At 40.0% G+C, this 21,718-nt stretch overlaps 1 protein-coding gene across 2 annotated transcripts in view; it reads right to left on the bottom strand.

The window, feature by feature from the left end:
* Positions 1-21,718, bottom strand: part of NELL1 (neural EGFL like 1) — a 731,583-nt gene that overhangs the window by 179,874 nt on the left and 529,991 nt on the right. The window lies entirely within an intron of this gene.

The raw sequence follows: 21,718 nt of genomic DNA, 5'->3' as shown, positions 1-21,718 counted from the left end.
ACAGCAGAGCAGAGGACAGGGTCTGTGCCAGTGGGGGAGATTGTAATTAAACAGGAGGATCGTGACCTGGCCAGCATGGCTCAGTGGTTGAACGTCACCTATGAACCAGGAGGTCAGGGTTTGATTCCAGTCAGGGCAAATGCCTGGGTCGTGGGCTCGATCTCCAGTGGGGGGTGTGCGGGAGGCAGCCAATCAATGATTCTCTCTCATTATTGATGTTTCTATCTCTCTCTCCCTCTTCCTTCTCTGAAATCAACAAAAATTATATTTTAAACAGGGGGATCATGAAAACCTCACTGAGTAAAGGAGAATGAGTGAGTTGGGCAGATATCAAATAAAAGAGTGTTCCAGGCAGAAGTTACAGCAAGTGCAAGGGCCCTGAGGAGGGAGGAGAGTGTGCAGATCATGAGGTACCTCACAGATCCCAGCAATACTGCCTGCACGAGGGCAGTAGGAAGTAGACAATAGGAAAGGATTGTTTCTGCCTGGAAAGTCAAGAACAGCCCCTCAGAAGAGCCAAGGCCTCAGCTGAATCAGAACAATAATAACCAGGCAGATTGGGGCCAAGGATGTTTGAGTCACAGGACAGGGACAGTATGTGTAAAGGTGTAGAGGCCTGGAGACTCCTGGGTAGGTGGGAAATGGCTTTGGCTCTCTGGAGGATCTGCTGTGAGGAAGGAGGATCAGTGACTATAACTAGTGTTTTACAAACCCAGGCTTTTGGCAATTTCACAGAAGAGCCACTCTGCTCGGCCTTTCTCACCAGGTGACTACCAGTCTTAGGAAGGATTTAGGACCGCCAATACTATCTTATTTTTCCACAATTTCAATTTCATTCAGAATAAGAGTGGTTGGCATTTTCCTAAGAAGTCAGAGTACAAATGTTGAATGAGTCTGTTTTTATGAGTTTAAAATCTCTGCAATGTATACATGGAAGAATCATATAAAAGAAATAGCAATTCAACAGGAAACTGCTAAGAACTTGGGAGTGAGGAATATTCAGCCTTGACTTTGTATACGAAGGCTGTGTGTGTGTGTGTGTGTGTGTGTGTGTGTGTGTGTGTGTGTGGTAAATGACAGACATATTATCCAAATAACCTGGTGCCTAGAGAATTCTTCCACACAGAACTTTGTGAGCAGTTAAGCACATGAATCTGGTAACAGAGACCTAGGGGCCAGTCTCAGTTCCAGCCCTTATTAAGTTGATTAATTTATTTCCAGCTTTATTCAGATAGAACTGACATGTAATATTGTGTATGTTTAAGGTGTACAACGTGTTGACTCGATGCATTTATATATTGCGAAATAACTACCAGTATGACTGAATTTGAAAATTTACTTCATCTCCTCCAGCATCAACTCCCCTATTTGTATGACTAGGTCAATAAAAGAATCTATGTCATACAGGTATTACCAGGATTAAATGGGATAGTGGAAGTAAAGTGCCAGGCACAGTGCTCACACATAATAAGTGCTCAATAAAGGTTAGTTCCTCTTTAATCTGTCAGCCTCTTTCTCTCCAGTGTAATTCCCAGAGTGTGCAGCATTTTCTTCTCAAATATTGAAACACTTTGCCATCTGCCTTCCCTAAGAAGATGCCAGAGTTTGAGAGATGGAAGAGTACTGGAATCAATTTCAAAGAAAAAGATGAGGGATTAAGACAAAAACCTAAGAAGAGAGAGAAAGAGAGAGCAAGAGAGAGAGAGAGAGAGAGAGCGAGAGAGAGTTATAGAAGCATGGAGACTCCTAGGTAGGACAAAAAGTGGCTTTCAAAAAAAGCAAACTTCAAAAAAGCTAACTTCAGGAAGTTAGGTGAGAACTCCTATGATGTAAAAGCTAAGGCAACTGTCAAGTAATATCTTTTCAACCAAAACTCTGAGAGCAATTCAAACTTTGGTGCTCAGCAATTATAGGAGCACCAAGAAATGGGAGCTGGAAAGTGCTGTCTGTGAAAAGCAGCTGAGGAGAAAGCCAGAGTGAGACGGTCAGAAGGTTGCCAGCTGCACTGTCATATTGGTGCCAACACAGCTATATTAACCCTGAATGAGAGTGGTGGCTTTTATGAAATAAATTTCAGCAAATTTTCCCAGGGAAAAGCATCCTTCTTTTTGTATGTAACCACATGGAATTAGATGCTAAACCCTGAGTGAGGCATGCATGCAAGCTGCAGTGGTCCTAGCTGGGTAATGTGGGTAGGTCAGAGCCCGGAGAGGGCTTCTCCACTTCCCACCTGTCTTGAAACCTGAGCAATTTCTCAGACTTGTAACACATTTTGTGCTTTTTTTAAAAAAGTGCTTCCCAAGAACCTTAAAAGATAATCTGTAAAGATATCTTCATCTTTTGATGAATGGGGACACTGCAAGGAGAGAAGTTAGATGACTTGCCCAAGAGAAAGTGAATTAGGAAATGGACACTGAGAATTCCAGGCTCCGGGATTCTGACATAGCGTCAGGTGCCTGAGTGGTGAGGCCAGCTTCAACCAATGGGAGAAAACTGTTGGGGAGTTTTAAAAAGTGGGGAAGAAAGGAGACAGGGTAGAAATAATGGAAGAGAGTTGAAAAGAGAAAAAGAACAGAGGAAAGAAAATGAAGAATTACCTTAGCAGCAAATACTGCTCTCCCCACCCCCACCATTTCAATACTAACACAGACTGACAGCTAGGCTGTCAGATGACAGACTCTGGGACATGGGCAGTCTGAGTGCAAAGCTCAGGTTCTCCTTCTTCTAGCTGTGCAACCTGGAGCTAATCTAGTAACATCTTGAAACCTTATTTTTCTGATGACAGAACAGGAAGTTAAAAAACACCACCTTCTTGATATGGTTGTTATAAGTAATAGAGGTTTCTGTAGGTTGAGCACTTAGATCCAGGTGCACTCAAAAGATATTGAGTATTATTGACATTATTATTATGATTAGTAGTAGTAGTAGTAGTTATTGTATTTGAAGTAGTTATATGCTTACATACACAGTGGGGGAACCCATTTGGGGAAAAATACATTGACATGGGGAACTAAAGGTAAAAGAAACCATAACTCACAAGGTTATTAGGCTGTCATTTGTATTTTGTGGAAGATGTACTATTTTCAATTTCCTGCTTAAAGATCTGAACCAAGGAATTCAGAGTTAGAATTATTAATTATCATGTTGCAGAATGCAAAGAATTCCAAAGAGCTCTGCTTGCTAGAGGATTCAAAAAACATACATTTGACCTTTCTTTGGCTGCCTTCAAAGTCAAAACGCAGGGTCCTCTTAAGCGAGCAGGTCTGATTAATGGCCGCTTTCATGCTGCACACGCCCGCTGGGCCTTGATCCTTCACCACTGCCCGGTTATCTGTCTTCCCGGATGTTTAGCAATATCTCATCTATAACATGCGCTGCCCTCATTCTTGAGCTAATGTTATTTTTGAAATATCTAGGCTCAAGTCCCTCAAAGTGTATTTCGAATTTATAGGCAGCATGGTGGAGGTAAAAAAAAAAGCACAGAGGAACCTGGATTAAATCACTAACTGTGTGATCTTCAGAAACTCACTCACCTTTTCTGAGCCTCAGTTTGCCCACTAGTGAAATAAAGACCTTAACAGCTCTTCTCTAAGCTGCTATGAAGGTTAAACGGCAGGAGAAACATGAGAACAAGTAGCCCAAAGCCTGATATATTGCCTCCCTCTCCAGATTTGTCCCTGGCCACTTTCCACCAGCAGCCTTATCCCAGCAGGTATAGTCCTCCAAACATTCTGAGGTTGCTTTTCTAACCATGTGGTCAGCTCACATGATACTGGCCATGAAGGGAGTAAGCACGATGCCCCAGCTGACTACTTCCTGAGGATGCTATACAGGAATTTGTATGATGTCCATCTTTCTGCCCGGCTCGGGAGCTGTTCATGGAGAGAACTTTAAAGGATGTTCCCCATATGCACAGTGTGCAGAGAACGCTGAATCTGACCAGTGCACTGATTCCAGCCGAGAAAAGACAGGTACAGAGTACCCAGGGGAGAGGGACGGAAAGAAAGGGCACCTCACAGCCCCAGCCAGCATTTTCTGAGTAGACAGAAGGTAAGAGCAAAGCCTCCCATAGAAATCATTGAATAACATTTGGCCTCCAGGACAGAGTAAGAAGGAGAAACTCAAGGGTGGTGGGGAGGAGGGGGGCAGGAAGTACTTTGCAATAAAAACTAGCCTGTGAGGAGTCAGAATACCACTGGACAGGATCCAGAATGAACCAAATCTATTAAAGCCACACTGATTAAGGGTCATCCTCAATTTTTTACTTGCTCATTTGTTTCTTATTTTAGTGAGAAGGCATATGGGATCAATATTAGAAATCTGTGTTCTATGATGCCACACTTAAAATTTATTTAGTATTATAATAAAGCATGAGTTCAGCTATTCTCATCAAACATTTTCATTTCTTTTATAAAGTTCTCAGTTAAGAAAAATCTAAGAATTGTTCATCCATTGATCTATCAGTTGAAATTCTACTATGCACCCAGTGCTCTGCTGTGCAGTTAACATATCAAAAAACTATCAACTGAAATTCTTCAATGCATCAAGTACTCTGCTAAGCAGTTAACATACAGCAATGATCAGAGCATGCCATGTCCTTGATCTTATGAAGCTTATCTTTTGGGGAAGGAAAACAAACAATAAGCAAAAGCACAAAAAAATTTCAGATAACAATAAGTGCTATGGGGCAAACGAAACCAGCGTAGGGAGATAAGAAGTGTTTGGAGAGGAATTACTATTTACTTAGGGTAGTCCTTGAAAGGCCTTATAAATTGACATTTGCACAGAAACAAAAATGATTATAGAGTGCAGAGCAGGCAGGTATTGGGGTGATATGTGTCTAGGCAAAGGGAACATGGGACTACACCTACTGTATCCAGGAATTGCAAGGAGGTCAGGTGCCGAGCTCAAAAGGTTCGCCATCACTGGACTACACCGACTGTATCCAGGAATTGCAAGGAGGCCAGATAAGCCAAGAGCTGAGTCATAGGAGATGGCAACAGAGAGCTCATGGGAGGTAAGTTCTCCTGGGGTCTTAAGGACACTTAAGGGATTTGTGTGTGTTTTTGCTCTGAAAGAAATTAAGAACCACTGGAATGTTTTGTGCTAAAGAGTGACATAAAGTCACTGAGGTTTTAACAGGATTTTTCTGGCTGCTATGTGGCAGAAAATACAGCATGGGGTGGACAGACAGTAATGAAAGTACCAGTTAGAAAGCTGTTATAACAATTCAAATGAGGTCCCCCGAGCCAGTGCTACAGAAGTGGAGAGGTGAGAGAAGTTACTGATGCTTCCAGTATCTACAGACCCAACAGGCTGCGTGTGTAGTAGAGGTGAAACCTTTGTCAAGAGGAGGTATGCTAGGCAAGCAGGGTGTCACTTGCCTTCTATAGAATTAGGAACCAAGGAGGCGTTGTTTTTTGTGTGTGTGTGTGTGTTTTTTTCCTTCTGACAATAATATGAGCTACATTTACATGTATTTTCTCTGCCTGTAATATTCTTCCCATTGATAAATAGAGTAAGTGCTACTTGGCCTCCAAATCTCAGCTGAAATATCTTCTGAACTGGGAAGCATTTTATAATGGATGACCCTCCCTCACCCCAGGCCTCCAGTCTAAGTTAAAAGCCTGTCTCAGTTTCTGAGGACTGCCACACAAATCGCCACAGACTTGATGACTTAAAACAAGTAAAATCATGCTCTCACAGTCTGCGTTCCGTTGTTGGCAGGGTTGGTTCCTCTGCAGGCTCTGAGAAAGAATGTGTTCCAGGCCTCCCTCCTAGCTCGCAGTGGCTGCTAGGGACGCTTGGCATTCCTTGGCTTGTAGCTTTCGAAGTCCACTCTCTACTCTCATCCTCATATTACCTTCCCCGTGTGTCTCCATGTCAAATCTCCCTCTCATTTCTCTTTTAATGACACCTGCCACTTGGTGTAGAGCTCATGGTAAATCTAGGTTGCTGCTATCACTTCCAGATCCTTAACTAGATCTTCGAAGACCCTATTCCAAATAAGGTCACAATCACAGGTACTGGGGTTAGGTCTTAGATATTTTGGGGGGCCACTATTCAACTCACTACAGGTCCCCTTTTTTATTCATCTTGTGGACCAAAAAAAGGGTGCTATAATAAATCATAAATTCCTGACTTGGAAGTTCCTGGTGGGTAATATTTAGTGAAAGATTTTTAAGACAGTCCTGTACATTGTTCTTGTGCATCTAGGCTAACATACCTTTGCAGTGAAAGAAGTAATACCCCTTGAAGGTGTAACGACCTTCGAAAGCACACATCATAATTATCCTGTAATCCAATCCCTGCCTTAATTTCTCTCACCTTCATGTAATATTCCTTACATTCCCTCCTTCATTCCAAATTCACAAGAGAAACTGTAAAACTGGTCTTCTCCAAAGCATATGAGATCTTGCTTCCTGGCAACTGTCATCAGTTTTGGCTCAAATAAACTCTGATACAAATTCTCTATAGGCATCGGCATTTGTTAGGTCTAACTCCTTTGGCACACTTCCTCATAGCACTTACCATCCAGTCTTCTAATTGCCTTCTTACTGATCTGTTTGACCTAATAGGTTTGAGCTTCTCAAGCAGACAGACCATGTCTTTTATCACTCTCTCATCCCATACACACTTCCCGGCACAATACATAATCAATAACTCCTTATTGAGTAAATTAATTACAGATCATAAAGCAAACTTGTTAAACCAGCAAAAGATTTAGCTGACTCTCACCAGGTAGTTTAAGCTTCCTATTATCATGAGAGAAGACACTCAGGTGTTGGCATCAAACACTGGACTTTTACAGATGCTTTGGCTTCCATTTCTTCTCCAACATAACAAAAAATGCAGTATAAATGACATTATGTATGCACTGGGCAATGGAGAACAAGAGTTCTTAACCATAACAACAAAGGCTTTGTTCAAATTAGTGGGTTTCTTTGTTTTGTTTTGAATATATTTTATTGATTTTTTACAGAGAGGAAGGGAGAGGGATAGAGAGTTAGAAACATGGATGAGAGAGATACATTGATCAGCTGCCTCCTGCACACCCCCTACTGGAGATGTGCCCACAACCAAGGTACATGCCCTTGACTGGAATCGAACCTGGGACCTTTCAGTCCACAGGCCGATGCTCTATCCACTGAGCCAAACCGGTCAGAGCAACATTAGTGGTTTTAAGATGGTAAATAAAATCTACCTCTCTAGTTAAATTATTCCCTCCTTCTTTCACTAGCCATTCATAGTGCTACTGTTTTCTATTTGCTGTTTTCAAGAGTAGAATCAGGAACCTTCAACATCCAGAATGATACCATATCCAATGATACCACATCCAGGAAATTACTGGAGTGGAGAAACTGTGTCAAAGCAATGAACACAAGAGAAAACATCTAGGTAGCCAGAATAAGTGAAAGGAATTATTAACCAAAGTGTGTTTTGATTGTGTTAGGAAATTAGGAGTAAAAGTGCTTAATGACCATTAGATATAAAAGCTGAGAACTTGAGAAGAGCAGTCAGGAAAGAAAGGGACGTGAAAGAGGTAGATATCAGCATCCAATAACAGGAGCCATGTCAAAGATAGAAGCAGGGAGATGAAGAAGAATGACATTTATCAACACAAAGATGAGAAGAACACATGAAAAGAGAGGGTAGCAGGTGATATGGTCTCTCAGACTAGGAGTTCCCTGAGCTCACAGTAGCAACCTCCTGGGTATGACTACAGAAATGTCCTTATCTATCAGATTTATAAAATCTTCTGGCTGTGTCAAGACAGCTGATGAAAGAACTAAGTCTTTACTTATTTCAAGAGCTGCATAGTAAATAGTAATAATTATAATCTAGGAGATTGTGAATATATAATGAAAGGCCAAATCAATTCATGTTCATTTTATTGGCTTCATAGGGCTTTACTATAATCAGCTAGAGCCATACTGACAACACATTCACCAAACTAGGGACTCGGATGATATTCATTACAATAAAGTATGAAGCTAAACTGTAATCCTATCTAATAAAGATGGAATATGCAAATTAAACATCACTCCACAACAAAGATGGCGGCCCCACAGCCAATAAGGAGGGAATATGCAAATTTACAAAAGATGGCGGCCCCCACAGCCAATAAGGAGGGAATACGCAAATTGACGTGACAAAGATGGTGGCAGCTAGACCAGGACACTTGCATGGTCGCCATGGCAACAATGCAGGCATTCCGCCCAGCCCTGGCCACTCTGGGCAGAACGTGCATGCAGGCACGGAGTGGCAGGGGCTGGGTGGGATGCCTGCTATGAGGGGGAGTGCGGCGGGGGTGGGGGGAGTGGAGGGAGCTACAGGAAGCCAGCAGGGCCAGAGGCAAAGGTGGAAGGTGGCTCCAGCCAGAGTGAAGGCGGAAGGCGTGACAAAGATGGTGGCAGCTAGACCAGGACACTTGCATCGTCGCCATAGCAACAACGCAGGCATTCTGCCCAGCCAGGGCCACTCTGGGCAGAACGTGCATACAGGCACGGAGCGGCCGGGGCTGGGTGGGATGCCTGCTATGAGGAGGAGTGTGGGGGGGTGGAGGGAGCTACAGGAAGGCGGCAGGGCCAGAGGCAAAAGTGGAAGGTGGCTCCAGCCAGAGTGAAGGCGGAAGGCAGCGGCCAGAGCAAAGGCCCGGGTCCCGGGTGCCGGAGGGAAGCTGATGCCAGCAGCCAGGGGAAGAAAGGTCTATTCTTGCACAAATCTTCATGCATTGGGCCTCTAGTATAATAATATATGGAAACCTACAGTTTCATTATACATAAGTAGAAAACATAAAAAGGTACCACTATTATCAAAGACAATCTAACATACATTCTAAAACTTAAATGCAAAATCAATCAGTATAGTTGGTTCATTGCTAAATAAAAAGGGTAACATTTTACTAAGGAAATACAGTAGACTAAATTTTATGTTTGTTTTTTCTTTTCCCCTCAAAGAAAGGCATTTCAGAGTAAGACGAAGCCTTGTGGACATAAAAGAAAAACAACAAAAAATAAATAGAACGCCATTAAACACCAAAAATATTTTTGGAGGGTTTTCAGCAACCTCTTTTCTTAATGTGGTACATTTCCTGAATAGTTTTTCATGCTGATAAAACTGAGGTAGATGCTTCCAGTACATGCCAAATAGACTTATCCAGGTGCTGGTGAATTACATTTTTCTGGAACCATATAGACCATGAACAGGTTGACTATTCTCAGGCATGGTAACATTGTCAGCTCCTATAAAATGACATCACTGATGAGTGGTAAATTTCATCTCACAGAGTCATTTAAACCATCACATGTATACCTCCTGCTTTCAAAGCAAAAATAATTTGTTTCTCTCATTTTTCTCTTAACATTCATCTAAGAGTTATAGGTATAATATGGAATCATCCTCCATAATTATATGCTCAAACACAGATATCCTTTAGGCCTCTTCTCTCCATCTCATCACCACTTAAAGAAGTCTTCCTTGGAATGCCATAAAGAGCCATAAATACTTTCATAAAGTTTCTCTCAATATTTCTCAACATGTTTTACGTATTCTACCATCAATATCTCCCCTAGAACACGTCATAGTATTTTGCATGATTTTCCAACCTGTAATGTTATTTCCCACTTATCCATTCATCCTCCAAGATCTAGTTCAAATGGCATCCCTTCAATAGGGATTTTCCCAGGCCTCAAGAAAATAAGATATTTCTTCTTCCTTGTTATCCCCAACCTTTGCTGTAATCACAGGCCCTAGAAAAATCACTGTACCATATTCACATTTACTATATGCAGATAGTGCATTAAGCTCTTAATACTGTTTATCTATTTTAATCCCTCTCTAAAATACGATAAGATAGGTGCCATTATTATTTCAACTTAAGGTAATAGAGGCTTTAAGATGACAACTACCTTCTTAAATTTACATAGGTCTTGAGTGGTGGTGTGCCTGCCACATATTTTTGAAATTGTTGGTTTATATATCATGTATTACTTAACAAGCTTATGAAAGAGCAAGAACTGGAAATGTTCATTTCGGTATTTCTTCCAGTATCCAGCCCAGGGCCTGGTACACATTAGATAAATGGAGAGCAGGAGTTTAACAACTGAATGAAAGGATGACAAATACAAAGAACATTATTCGATCTAACATGTTCTGTCCTATTTTTGCAATTCATCTCATGCTCAAAGTCTTCATCGTACTGAAAAAAAATAAAACAAGGCTTTGGGAAATAGCTCGATCATGTTTCTACCTCTTAATGTGATCTAAATGATTCTATCTAAGAAAAAAGACCTTATATTAAACAGAAAAATAATACAAATCCTAGGAGGCATTTCAATCCAAGTTGCATAGCAATACTTCACCTGCTTCTGAACTCCGAGCCATAGAGGATCATTCTGAAACTCCTTGTTCAGCCACATCAGTGTTGGCTCTCCCTGGTTGGGTTATAAGACTTTCCTCCACTCTCTTTCCAGCACCTAAGAGCTTAACCTTCTTCTGAACCAGTTATCACAAGTCAAACCAGGACCCTTCTTCCAGACATGTCTTGTTCCAGGGGTTCCACGTACCCCCGTCAGTGTAGAACACTTAGTAAGTACTCTAGTCTCTGGCTTCCAGAGCTCTGCCTGCAAAATCCTGTGCTTGGTTCAGCTCTAAACTTTTAAGAATGGAGATTCAATTAATAGACATTTCTTGTTCACAACAATGACTCAGTGCTTAATGTTATATGTGTCTATAATAATGTTGAAAGTTAAAAGTGACTATCTTCAGGGAAATGGCACCTCTGATTAATACCTTCTTATGATTCTGTTTCTTAAACAAGACAATTCTTTCCAACTGTAGGGCTTTTCCATTTGTTGTTCCCTTTGCCTAGCATATGCTCCTTCAAGGTGTTCACATGACTCACATCTTCCCTTCATTTTGATCCCCCACTCAAATGCTACCTCCTCAGAAATACCTTCCACAACTGATAACTTCCCAAATGGCACCACTGCACTGTGCCACTCCCCCCTGCCTCTGTTCTCCTTTGTGCTTCTTCACAGCACTTGTCTCTCCAAGATATCATAGTGTCAGCAGCAGCAGAATGGCTGACATTCATGGAGCACTTAATTTTCACCAAAGATTGTGCTAAGCACTTGGCACAAATTGGTCATAGAATCTGTACAGCTAGCTTAACAGTTGATTATTTCTATTTTGCCCCATGTTGCAGATTGGGAAACTGAAACATATAGAGGTTAAGTGACCACCAAACCATCCCCATAAAAGGCTTTCCAATACTTTGGAAACTGCAAAGCTGTGTGCAAATGTCCATTATTGTTATTGTCATCAAGAGATCCTGGATTGGGTTTAAGCTTTGGCACTCAAATTCTGTGTGATTATGAGCAAGTCATTAAACTTTGGGGCTCTCATTTCAGTTCTTTCAAAGATGAGATAGAGGGGGAGATGGGAAAAGATTAATCAAAGAACTTATATATGCATAACCAATGGACACAGACAATAGTGTGGTGAGGGCCTGGGGTGGGGCAGGGGTTGGGAGGAGGTGGGTAAAGGGGGGTGGGAATTGGGGGACATCTGTCATACTGTCAACAATAAAATAAAATTTTAAAAGATGAGATTGAACTCAATGGTGTTGAATGTTCCTTTCAACTATAGCAATATTTTAGTAATTCTCCAAGTCTGCACTTTGCCTTCGTGAAAAAGAGGAAAATCACCTAAATTAACAAAGTGGCCAATTGGAATTTTCCAGAAGGCAAAATCCAAGCTACTTAGGAAGCCAAAGCCCAATCACAGGTAAATCCCATAGCCTGTGCACCTACGATTACAGCACCGATAACTGACACAGAACTCCCCATGTTAACGCTGAACAGCAAATGGATTAAATCTGCATCGACTATTTGCTTAACAAAGCAGTCAGTGCATTGTGCAGTCTTAGAGAGATGCTTCCATAAAAAAAAAATGTTAAAATTAAACTTCTGGCACTTAACGAATTAAATTACAAGGAAAATTCACTTAGGGTTGACACATCATTCCCTGGAGAAGCAGAATAATTGAGGTGTTCGTAACACAACAACTATCAATGCATGGCATTTTCCCAGCCAAAACCGCTAGAAATTCACTGAAACACTGTGATGAGGCAGTCAGGCATTACCCTCATTGTAAAGATGGAAAACTCCTGATCTGATGCAACCTCACTCACATCCAAAATACACAGTTAGTATGTGGAACACGTGAAATTTGGATATGGGGTCTTTTGACTTCCAATTCTCTTTTAGGCTATATTCTTTCTGGGAATCAACCAGCCCAGGATTACTACCAGGTGCCACTGTTGTTGTTTTTTCCTTTATGTTATGCACATAAAGGAGACTGTTGAGTTTTTGAATTGGGATAAAAAGAAAGCTGTTATGAGAGATACCTAGACCAGCTGAGTGCCATTCAGCAGATTTCAGATGAGTTTGCTGTCTGGGTTTACACAACCACATGCACATCATGCAATACTACTGCTTCTAGGAGAAATTTCAGGCCCGATGCCCACATGTGTGATTGATGGAACTCAATTAATACTTTTCTCTACTGTCTGATTTGTTAGTGACACCAAGTTATCTCAGCATGCTACGGCTGCTCTGAAATCTCTCCACTGGCTCCTGCTACAATTGGGTATTGATTGGAAAATTCTATTACTGTACTTAGTTACACAGCTTTCAATAAACAGGTCACAGACCGTGCTGTGGCTGGTTTCAAGGAGAGCTGAAAGACCTGAGGGCAACGGGATACCTGGAAAAATCAGCAAGAAGCCTTAAATGCTCAGGCAGAATGCAGGGATCTTCTTGTTAGAGTGCCACCTGATAAGTTAGCAAGTACTGACTCACTTCTGGTTCTCAAATAAGGGACACCTGCTGTATACAAAATTTAAAAATGTTTAACAGTCACCTGATTGTACTTTAAATAAAAAACAAGAATAAACACTGGACATGTGATTTTTTGGAAGAGCTAACACATGCCCAGTTCAATTAACATTTATTGAGCAACCTCTCTATCTCAGGCACCAAGCTAGACATGATTATCATGATCAAGAGTTGACAAACTCTAACCCACAGGCCAAATCTGGCTGGCCATCTATTTTTATAAATAAAGTTTTATTGGAAAATAGTCAAGCTCATTAACTTGTGTATTGTCTTTGGCTGCTCTTGTTCTATCATGGCAGAGTTGAGTAAGTGACAGAGGCCATATATCCCGTATTTACTCCCTGGCTCCTCACAGATAATGTTTACTGTCATGTGGGCTAGACTAGTGTAAGAGCAAAGGTACTCATGGGTGATTTGAATATAAAATCCTGAATTCCTAATAATTGCACACAGAGTGATAAGAAACCATTAAGGAAAGGTTTCTTAAGCTTTCCTAAGGCTGCCAGGAGGAAGTGAAGCGTGAGTTTTTTTTGAAAGAATGAGCAGAGTTGCCTAGGTGAAGTTAGATAAGGGAAAAAGAGGAGGTGAAAAACAGAAGGACCTGCACAAGCAAAAGTACAAAGTTGTAGAACAAGGTCACTCATGCATGTGGAAATGCAACCTCCATAGGAGCAGCTGAACTCTACTGGTCTCAAGAGGAAGCTGGGGGTCTGCTTATGGGAAGTCTTATATGTCATACTAGGGGGTCTGGGCTTTATATGCAGGAAATTCCAGGTGATTACAGGGATTAAACAAGAGAATACATAGTCAACTTTCTATTTTGGAGAGATCTCTCTTGGACCAAAGAGGAAGATGAATTGCAAGAAACAAACTTGAAAGCTGTTAGACTTGTGAGGATATCCAATAGTCCCAATGACAGGTATTAGGGGTCTGGGCTATGGTTGTGGGGAAATTTCCATTCAATAATATCAAAATGAGGAGACTAATGAAGAGGAACATAGGCCTCATTGATGAACTGCCTGAAAATAATGCTGACCAAAAGCATAGCCAACATCTCTGACAAGCTTTTATGCATCTGATCTATATAGGGACAGAAAATCACAGCAAGACATCTTTGGTGGGTTCTGAATATAACAAGGGAAAGATGAGAAAGGTAACAACAGCTGAGTAAAAGAAGAGGACAACTAACAATGTGCTCTGTGACAGACACAGTGCCAACCTCTTCACATACATACTATTATTTGAATCTTTCTACTGCCTAAAATAAACAAAAGAAGGAATGAGTGAGTGAATGAACGAATGAGTGCTAGTATACACATTTTAAAATGAAGAAAAGGATCTCCCTTACGATTTTGTAAAGAGGCTGGGACATGACAGGAGCTCAACAAAGTTTTGGTATCTTTCCTTATGGGAATGCTCTGAGAAGTTATCCTTACTGAATCCAACCAGAAGTGAGGACTTTCTTATTCAAATGATGATTTTATACACCAACTCTCAACCTAACTTTCTGCAGGTACTCAGGTTCCAATGAGAACAACAGTTTAGACTTGGCCTTGACATCACAGAAGTTCCAGTCCATGGTACTGCTGTACACATATCTCTTAAGGTAGTGAGAGTAGCGTTTGGAAGCAAATATCAGAGTTTGAGTCAATGCCACATTTTGACCATATATATATATAGGGTGCCCCCAAAAATGTATGCCCACACTTTGAATAATTATAAAGGCAGTGTTTATTAAAATACAATTCATTTTCAAAATTGAGTTATCAACTGTTAAAGTGTGTATACATTTTTTTGGGGGGGGGGCACCCTGTACATAAACAAATGCACATGGTCCCCTAACTATGTTGGAAAATCTAAACAGGGAAAATGAGATCTCAATTGGTTTCTTCTAAAGAAAAAGGGTATTATTAAATATGCAAGTTTCTTTATTTGAAACTCTTAACTCCATGTGAAGTTTGCTTGCTTTTTCCCCCCAAACCTGCATAAATTATACACGTCAAGTGTTAAAGTAATTAAACCAGGACACCATTAGACTGAGGTGATTCTAATGCATCTGCTGCCTGCATAGGCAAATGAAAACCTAAGCCAGAGTCAATTACTGTAAATGCCTCAAGATTAAGAAATTGAAACTTAAGAACAACCAAACACAAACAGTCAACCAACTAGGCTTTCCCAAATAAAGCAAGCACTGGAGCTATAGCCAATCAAATAATTTCCTTGCTTTATGTCCATGTCTTCTCTAAAAAAGTCTTCCCTTAGCTTCTGCTTTGAGAAGAGTGCTGCTCCATTCGAATAGATATTTGTCCAAATAAACTCTAGTAAATCTTAATGTACCTCAGTTTATCTTTAAACACAAGAGTGGGGGTTCTAAGAGCTGGTTGGCTCTGCATTTAGCATAGTGTGAGGTACAAATAAGGACTAAATAAATGCCTTCTGAGGAGGATAATGGCTTGGTGTGGGGAATAGTTTCAGCTACTGGCCATGTGCACTTAGCTGGAGAAATTATATTTCCTTACCCTCCAGTATCAATTCACGCCCAATTAATACAATTCCTCACATACACTCCAGACTCCCACAGTCATAAACACTAATTACTTTGTCTGAATTGCCAACATGGGGCCTTGTTTACAAATGCCTGAGTTTCCCACTTGAAATAAGGTTCCCCTTTGCCTCCCACAAACCCACTGGTGAGAATTCAAAAATTTGTACAAAATACACTAGACCTATATTTGTGCTGTTTAGAGATGCTAGGAAACTACAGCAGAAAAACAGAATTCCCATAGTCAATAGTTTATTTTGTAATTCTGGAAGCTTATGGTGTGACTCTCCTTTTACTGACCTCTATCCCAATATAAATATAACATCTGGCATTTTGTCTTAGCTAATTGCTGGGGGTATACAAATTAGACTGGTCTTGCCCAAAATCATGAGTTTATTTTTTTTGGTCTTTGTTTTTTAATGACATATACCTTTTTTTCTATCAATAAATGCCCAATACAGGGATAACTACACACATATTAAAATCAAAATAGGAGTAACAGTTATATTAGCATAAGTTTATGGAAAAAAAGGGGGGTGATGGCCCAATTTAGTGAAAACAAGAAAGAGAAACGGAGAAGTGAGGTAGAGAACTAGCTGTATTTGTTTGCTAGCACTGTGCATGAAGGCAATCACATAAATTTTGTGGCGATTTTTTTCAAGTGTGATTGTCCTTTCACATAGGAGGATTACATTTATTTCACTTTCTTAACATCTGGTCAATCAAAGTGCTCTGATGAGCATTTAGCAAATTGTATGACATGTGTTTGTCTGTTTCAGACTGCATTGTCTACATATCAAATCTCTCTCAAAGACAGTGAACAACCAGAGTTTAGAAATCATGTTTGATTCTTGTATGTTCCTCAACTTAGAAACCACCTGGCACAGAGTGGCTGGGCTGGGACAAGGGAGAGGCAAGAGAAGCATCTAGGGCACATAACTTAGGAGTCACTCCCTCTTAGTCTTGTACAGTAGATATAAACTTTGTTAGATAGTGGCTGAACGAAGGGAAAACAAAAAACGATAATGTAGGAGCAGCACTGGAAGAAAGAGAGAACGAGTAGAATGAAAAGAGGGAGCAGATAGAGCAGGGTAGCAGGACTGAGGAAATGAATCAGAGTTAATGGGTCAGAGGCATCACTGACCAAATAACTATTAGCTCTTCTACATTCCTCAGCCTCCCTTTCAACTGGCTGGGGTCATGTGACTTGGTTTAGCCAATTAGCTGTGAGCAGAAATAACACGTGCAATGATTTGATGTGTCTTGTCTATCCCTCCTTTCTGCTGCAGTAATGATGTTAAAAGCCATGTGGGACACATGGTGTAATCATCAGATGGAGGAGGGCAACCCAATGCTCATCAGACTGTATATAAGCAAGAAAAACGTTCATAGCAGATGCTACTGAGATTGTGGGGTTTACTATCAGAATGGCACAGTCTTTCTATCCCAGTTAATACAATGACACATCAAGTGTGATGGAATTATACAGATTTTCTTTAGTAATTTTGATCATAGGAAAAAAACAAAAGGAGAATAGCCTTTACTATAATATAAATGATATAGACTGATAAGCACTTCCTGGCCCTCCAATGCAGGTCCATTTTTAGGAAATATTGTACTCAGTGGTCCTAAACCAAGTGCCTTGAAAACTGCTCTTTCCCTGAGAAGAGCCTAGCCACCTGCCTAGTCTCAGCTTGCATGAAGAATTCTTTGCATTGAAACAACTTACAGGAGAGTTCCTTCTCCAAACATCATCTATTCTAATGATCACATATTGTTTAACTGAGCATAATACTTGCTGAGTTTTCACATGCAAAATTGGTCTCAAATTTAAACCCAGTTATCTCTTTATTTTAAGTATTACCCTCTCGGCATCTCAATAAGATCTTCAAAGGGAATACCTTTTATTTGCTGTGATTTTTAGAGTTTAACTTGTTCTTGCTCTAATCCTTGAATGCAATAACTTCAGTAAGTAGAAGTTTTAAAGGGCCATTGGAGTATAGCAATGAAAACAGATAATAAAACTAAAAATAAGTAGCTTGAGTACAAAAAATTTTACGTGTGTGTATTATGTGTATGTGTACGAGGCACAGGAAGTGTAGTGCCAAAAGCAACAGATTAGCAGAAAAAAGATCTGAATTCTGGTGCTGCCTCTGCCTATTATTAACTATGCGCCTTGAGCAAATCAAACTATTATTTGTTTGTTTTGAAAAATTTGGAGAGAATCAAGCAAAACTAAAAAACAAGGTGGAAGATCCTAAATTCTGAGTACAATTGTCCTGGGAATGAAACCTAGCCTTCCTTATTGACTGCAGCTTGGGCAAGTCACGGGCCTCTACCAACCTCAAATGGCTCAGGTGTACAAAAGGCGATAAACTTGCACCATACAATTACTATGAGATTCAATAAGATAATATATGTAAAAGGGCTCAGCATAGAGCCGGGCATATAGAAAACACTAAATAAATGTGTTTCTGTAAGTGCTACACAATTATGGAGTGTTACTATTACTCACCATACACACAAATGTTCCAGTTAATACTCAAGGGCAAGTTTATGTCATAACCTCAGAAGTTGATAAGAAAGTGGGGCTCTGACATCACAATCACAGTTCTGATAATAGACTTAGGTCATATCTAAAGAATGTTGAAGGTTTTCTTTTTAATGTATTAAATAATGTGCATTAACTGATGTACAGCATTGCCAGTTGATTTTGCATATGACGAAGACTGAAACAGACTTGGGATGAGCTGCAGTAAGAGGTGCCAGTCCATCAGAACTGTGTACTCTGTGCTCCAGAGTGGAGGCTTTGAGTCTATCACTTCTGCCTTTGGGCTTGCTTCCGATTAGTCATGTAAACTGATCTAACTAGTTATATGAACTTGGACATACTGGTTTAATCTCTATGAGTTTTAGTTTCCTCCTGTGCAAAATGTGGAAAATAGTAGCATGGACATTGCTAACATTTCTTTTTGGGGGGTGAGGATATCTTAAAGAAACAATGTAAACCATTTAGCAGAGGATAGACTCAACACAATAAATATTGACCAGGAGTCATATAAGTTACCGTTTGTGGTAGTGCGGGGGTTATGATTGCAAACTACTTATGAGGAGCTTGATCCTGACATGTTGATTAAACTTTCTTTGGACCTGTGTCTATATCTAAAAATTGGGGATAACAATAATATCTGTTTCATCAAGTTCATGTGAGAATTAAATATAAAATGTTGAGAATGATCAATAAGCAATGTGTGGACTATTATGATCATTAGGGCAGGTTAAAAATTATGTGGAGGGGGGAGAAGAAAAGTTTTAGATATTTCCTCAAAAGGAAACAAAAATGGCTTCTGTTTCTCATTAGGGAATAAAGAAGAGTTCCATGAAAACAGCAAGGAATTGGGAGGGGGAGGTAAGAGACTCCTGTGGAAAACTTCTGTGGATATCTCATTCTGACAGCTACCCTATAGATGGGGCAAAACAGGTACTCATGGTGAAAGCCGGCATTATTAGGTCAATGAAATACTCCAAAGTTCTGTCAGCCACTCTCTGGTGCTTCAAAGGGAGTAGATCCTGTGTATCCAATAAAAATGTGTTGTGCCCGGCTGGTGTTGCTCAGTGGTGAGCATCGACCTATAAACCAGGAGGTCATGGTTCCATTCCCAGTCAGGGCACATGCCTGGGTTGTGGGCTTGATCCCCAACGTGGGGAGTGCAGGAGGCAGCTGATCAATGAATGATTCTCTCTCATCATTGATGTTTTTCTCTCCCTCTCCCTTCCTCTCTGAAATCAATAAAAATGTACATTTTTGAAAAATGCTTTGTAATCTACAAAACAAGATACAAATATTATCTTTGGTGCTATTGCTATACAACATCGTGCCTGTAGAATATTGTTCATTCATTTCCAATGGATGTTTACTTATTCTTTCCCACTGTGCGCCAGACACCATCCTAGGGGATGCCTCAGTGAACATGCAATCCTGTGCTCATGAACACAGTCATGGGAGGAAATGGACATTAAAAAAATATACACAAAGAAGCACAGAACTACAAGTTATGAAAACGTGATGAAGAAAGGAGATGGTACAGTGCTTAAGAGCAAAAGCTTTGTTCAAATCCTGGCCCTCCCACTAACAAAGGATGTGGCTTTGGGCTGACAACTTAACTTCTCTATGCCTGAGACATTCTCCTGTAAAAGAAGAGAATGAACTTCTTATTTCATGAGGTGATTGTGACAAATCAAGTGAGCAAATATTACCTAGCATTATTTTAATTGCAGGAATTTCATAAAATGGCTCTTTGTTCACTCTGTTAAACAAATACTTCCAGATGGCAAAAAATACACAGTCTCTCTCTCTCTCTCTCTCTCTCTCTCTCTCTCTCTCTATATATATATATATATATATATATATATATATATATATGTGCATAAAGATCATTAGTCACAATTATTCCTATAATCTGTTAAAAATTCATTGTGCTTTATATACAAAATATAATGGCTTAATCAAAACTTCCCTCTCTATCTGGATGTTATGTAGAAATGGATGCAAAATTTTAGGGATGAAAAGGACCCAGCAATGTCACTGGCTCTACTTGACTGTCTTAGCAGGCAGCTTCCCAGCTGCCCTGACAGTGGGGATCCATCCACTTCTGAAAGATCTCCTGGGAAGGAGACATTTTAATCTCCATTGGCAGATAACAAATAAGTGGCACTGGAAATTTCATACCCAGATGAAGGGCAATGCTTAATCCTAAGTGATTTATGGCTTGAGTCACATGGTTATTATTGACAATTCCTTGATTAGATTTTTGGCATTTTCCCCAGCCATAGGTTTTTTTTCTCAGTTTAAATAAAATATGATCAGATAAAGTCAAGACACCAAGACAATTAGGGGAAATCAGAAAAGGGGAAAAGAGAGAGAGAGAGAGAGAGAGAGAGAGAGAGAAAGCAAGGGAGAAAGAAAGAGGAAAAAAGAAAATATTTGATAAAGTCAAATTGAATCCATTTGAATTTTTTATTATTTTCCACTTCTTGGTGTAACTGCAAAAAAAAATATTTAGAGGTATCTATAGGAATATTTAAAGTAAACCTTAGGATAGGCTTATAATAGAATACATCAAATTCTGAATATTTTAAGTGTTTTAGGGATTTTTAAAATATCATTACTTTTGCCCACCCCTGTATGGTAACTCATGGTAATAATAAGCAGAAAGAGATGGATGTAAGGAAACCCCTTAATATTCTCATATATATATATGAAATCATATATATATGAAATCAAGCTTAGAAGCACATAATTTACACTACCCTACTTGCTTTTTAAATAAATCAAAGCCAGACCATACTCCTTCATCCTTGCCCACTTATATCACTCAAACTGCATGACCATTTTTTTTATCTTTCTGATTTTCATCACTATAATCACAATGATAATGGCCATGGTGCTGATGTGTCAGGAACTCCTTTACCTACACTGTCTGATTTCTCTTAACCATAGCCTAGAAAGTGGAGTTAAAGTTCACAAAGGTAGTAAGTGGTAGATTGAAAATTAAAATGTAGATATTTGACTGCAAGTTTGGTCATTTTAACCATTGCCTTAAAGGAGAACTGCCCACCTTGGCTGCTGCTTTGACCCTTACTGCTTGTCTTTATATCCTCATTTCCATTTTTATTGCTTTTCAGCATATTTTATCTTTTAACTAGAAGCATACAGTATGATTTGTGTTGATCTCATAGTAACCAAGAATGACCTTCAACTCATGACAGGAGATTAATGTGCACTAATTCTGAAACAATTGACAATACTTAACAACTCAGAAATGACAAATTCCATATGATTTCACTTATATGTGGAATCTAATGTACAAAATGAACAAACAAAATAGAAGCAGACTCATAGACACAGAGAACAGACTGACAGCTGTAAGAAGGGAGGAGGGTTGGAGAACTAGGTGAAAAGGGTGGAGGGATTAAGCAAAAAAAACAAACTCATAGATGCAGACAACAGTATGGTGTTTACCAAAGGGTAAAGGGGATAGTGGGAGGTAGGTGATGTAAAGGGTAGATAAACGTTGATAGAAGGAGCCTTGACTTTGGTGGTGAACATGTAATACAATATATAAATGATGCATTATAGAATTGTACAACTGAAACCTCCATAGTTTTATTTAAAAGACTAGAGGCCCGGTGCACAAAAATGTGTGCACTCAGGGGGGTCCCTCAGCCTGGCCTGTGCCCTCTCACAGTCTGGGACCCCATGGGGGATGACCAC

The sequence above is a fragment of the Myotis brandtii genome, unplaced genomic scaffold, assembly GCF_000412655.1.
Source record: "Myotis brandtii unplaced genomic scaffold, ASM41265v1 scaffold293, whole genome shotgun sequence".
NCBI lineage: Eukaryota > Metazoa > Chordata > Mammalia > Chiroptera > Vespertilionidae > Myotis > Myotis brandtii.
Note: the sequence above shows the minus strand (reverse complement) of the source record. Positions and strands in the feature narration are given on the sequence as shown.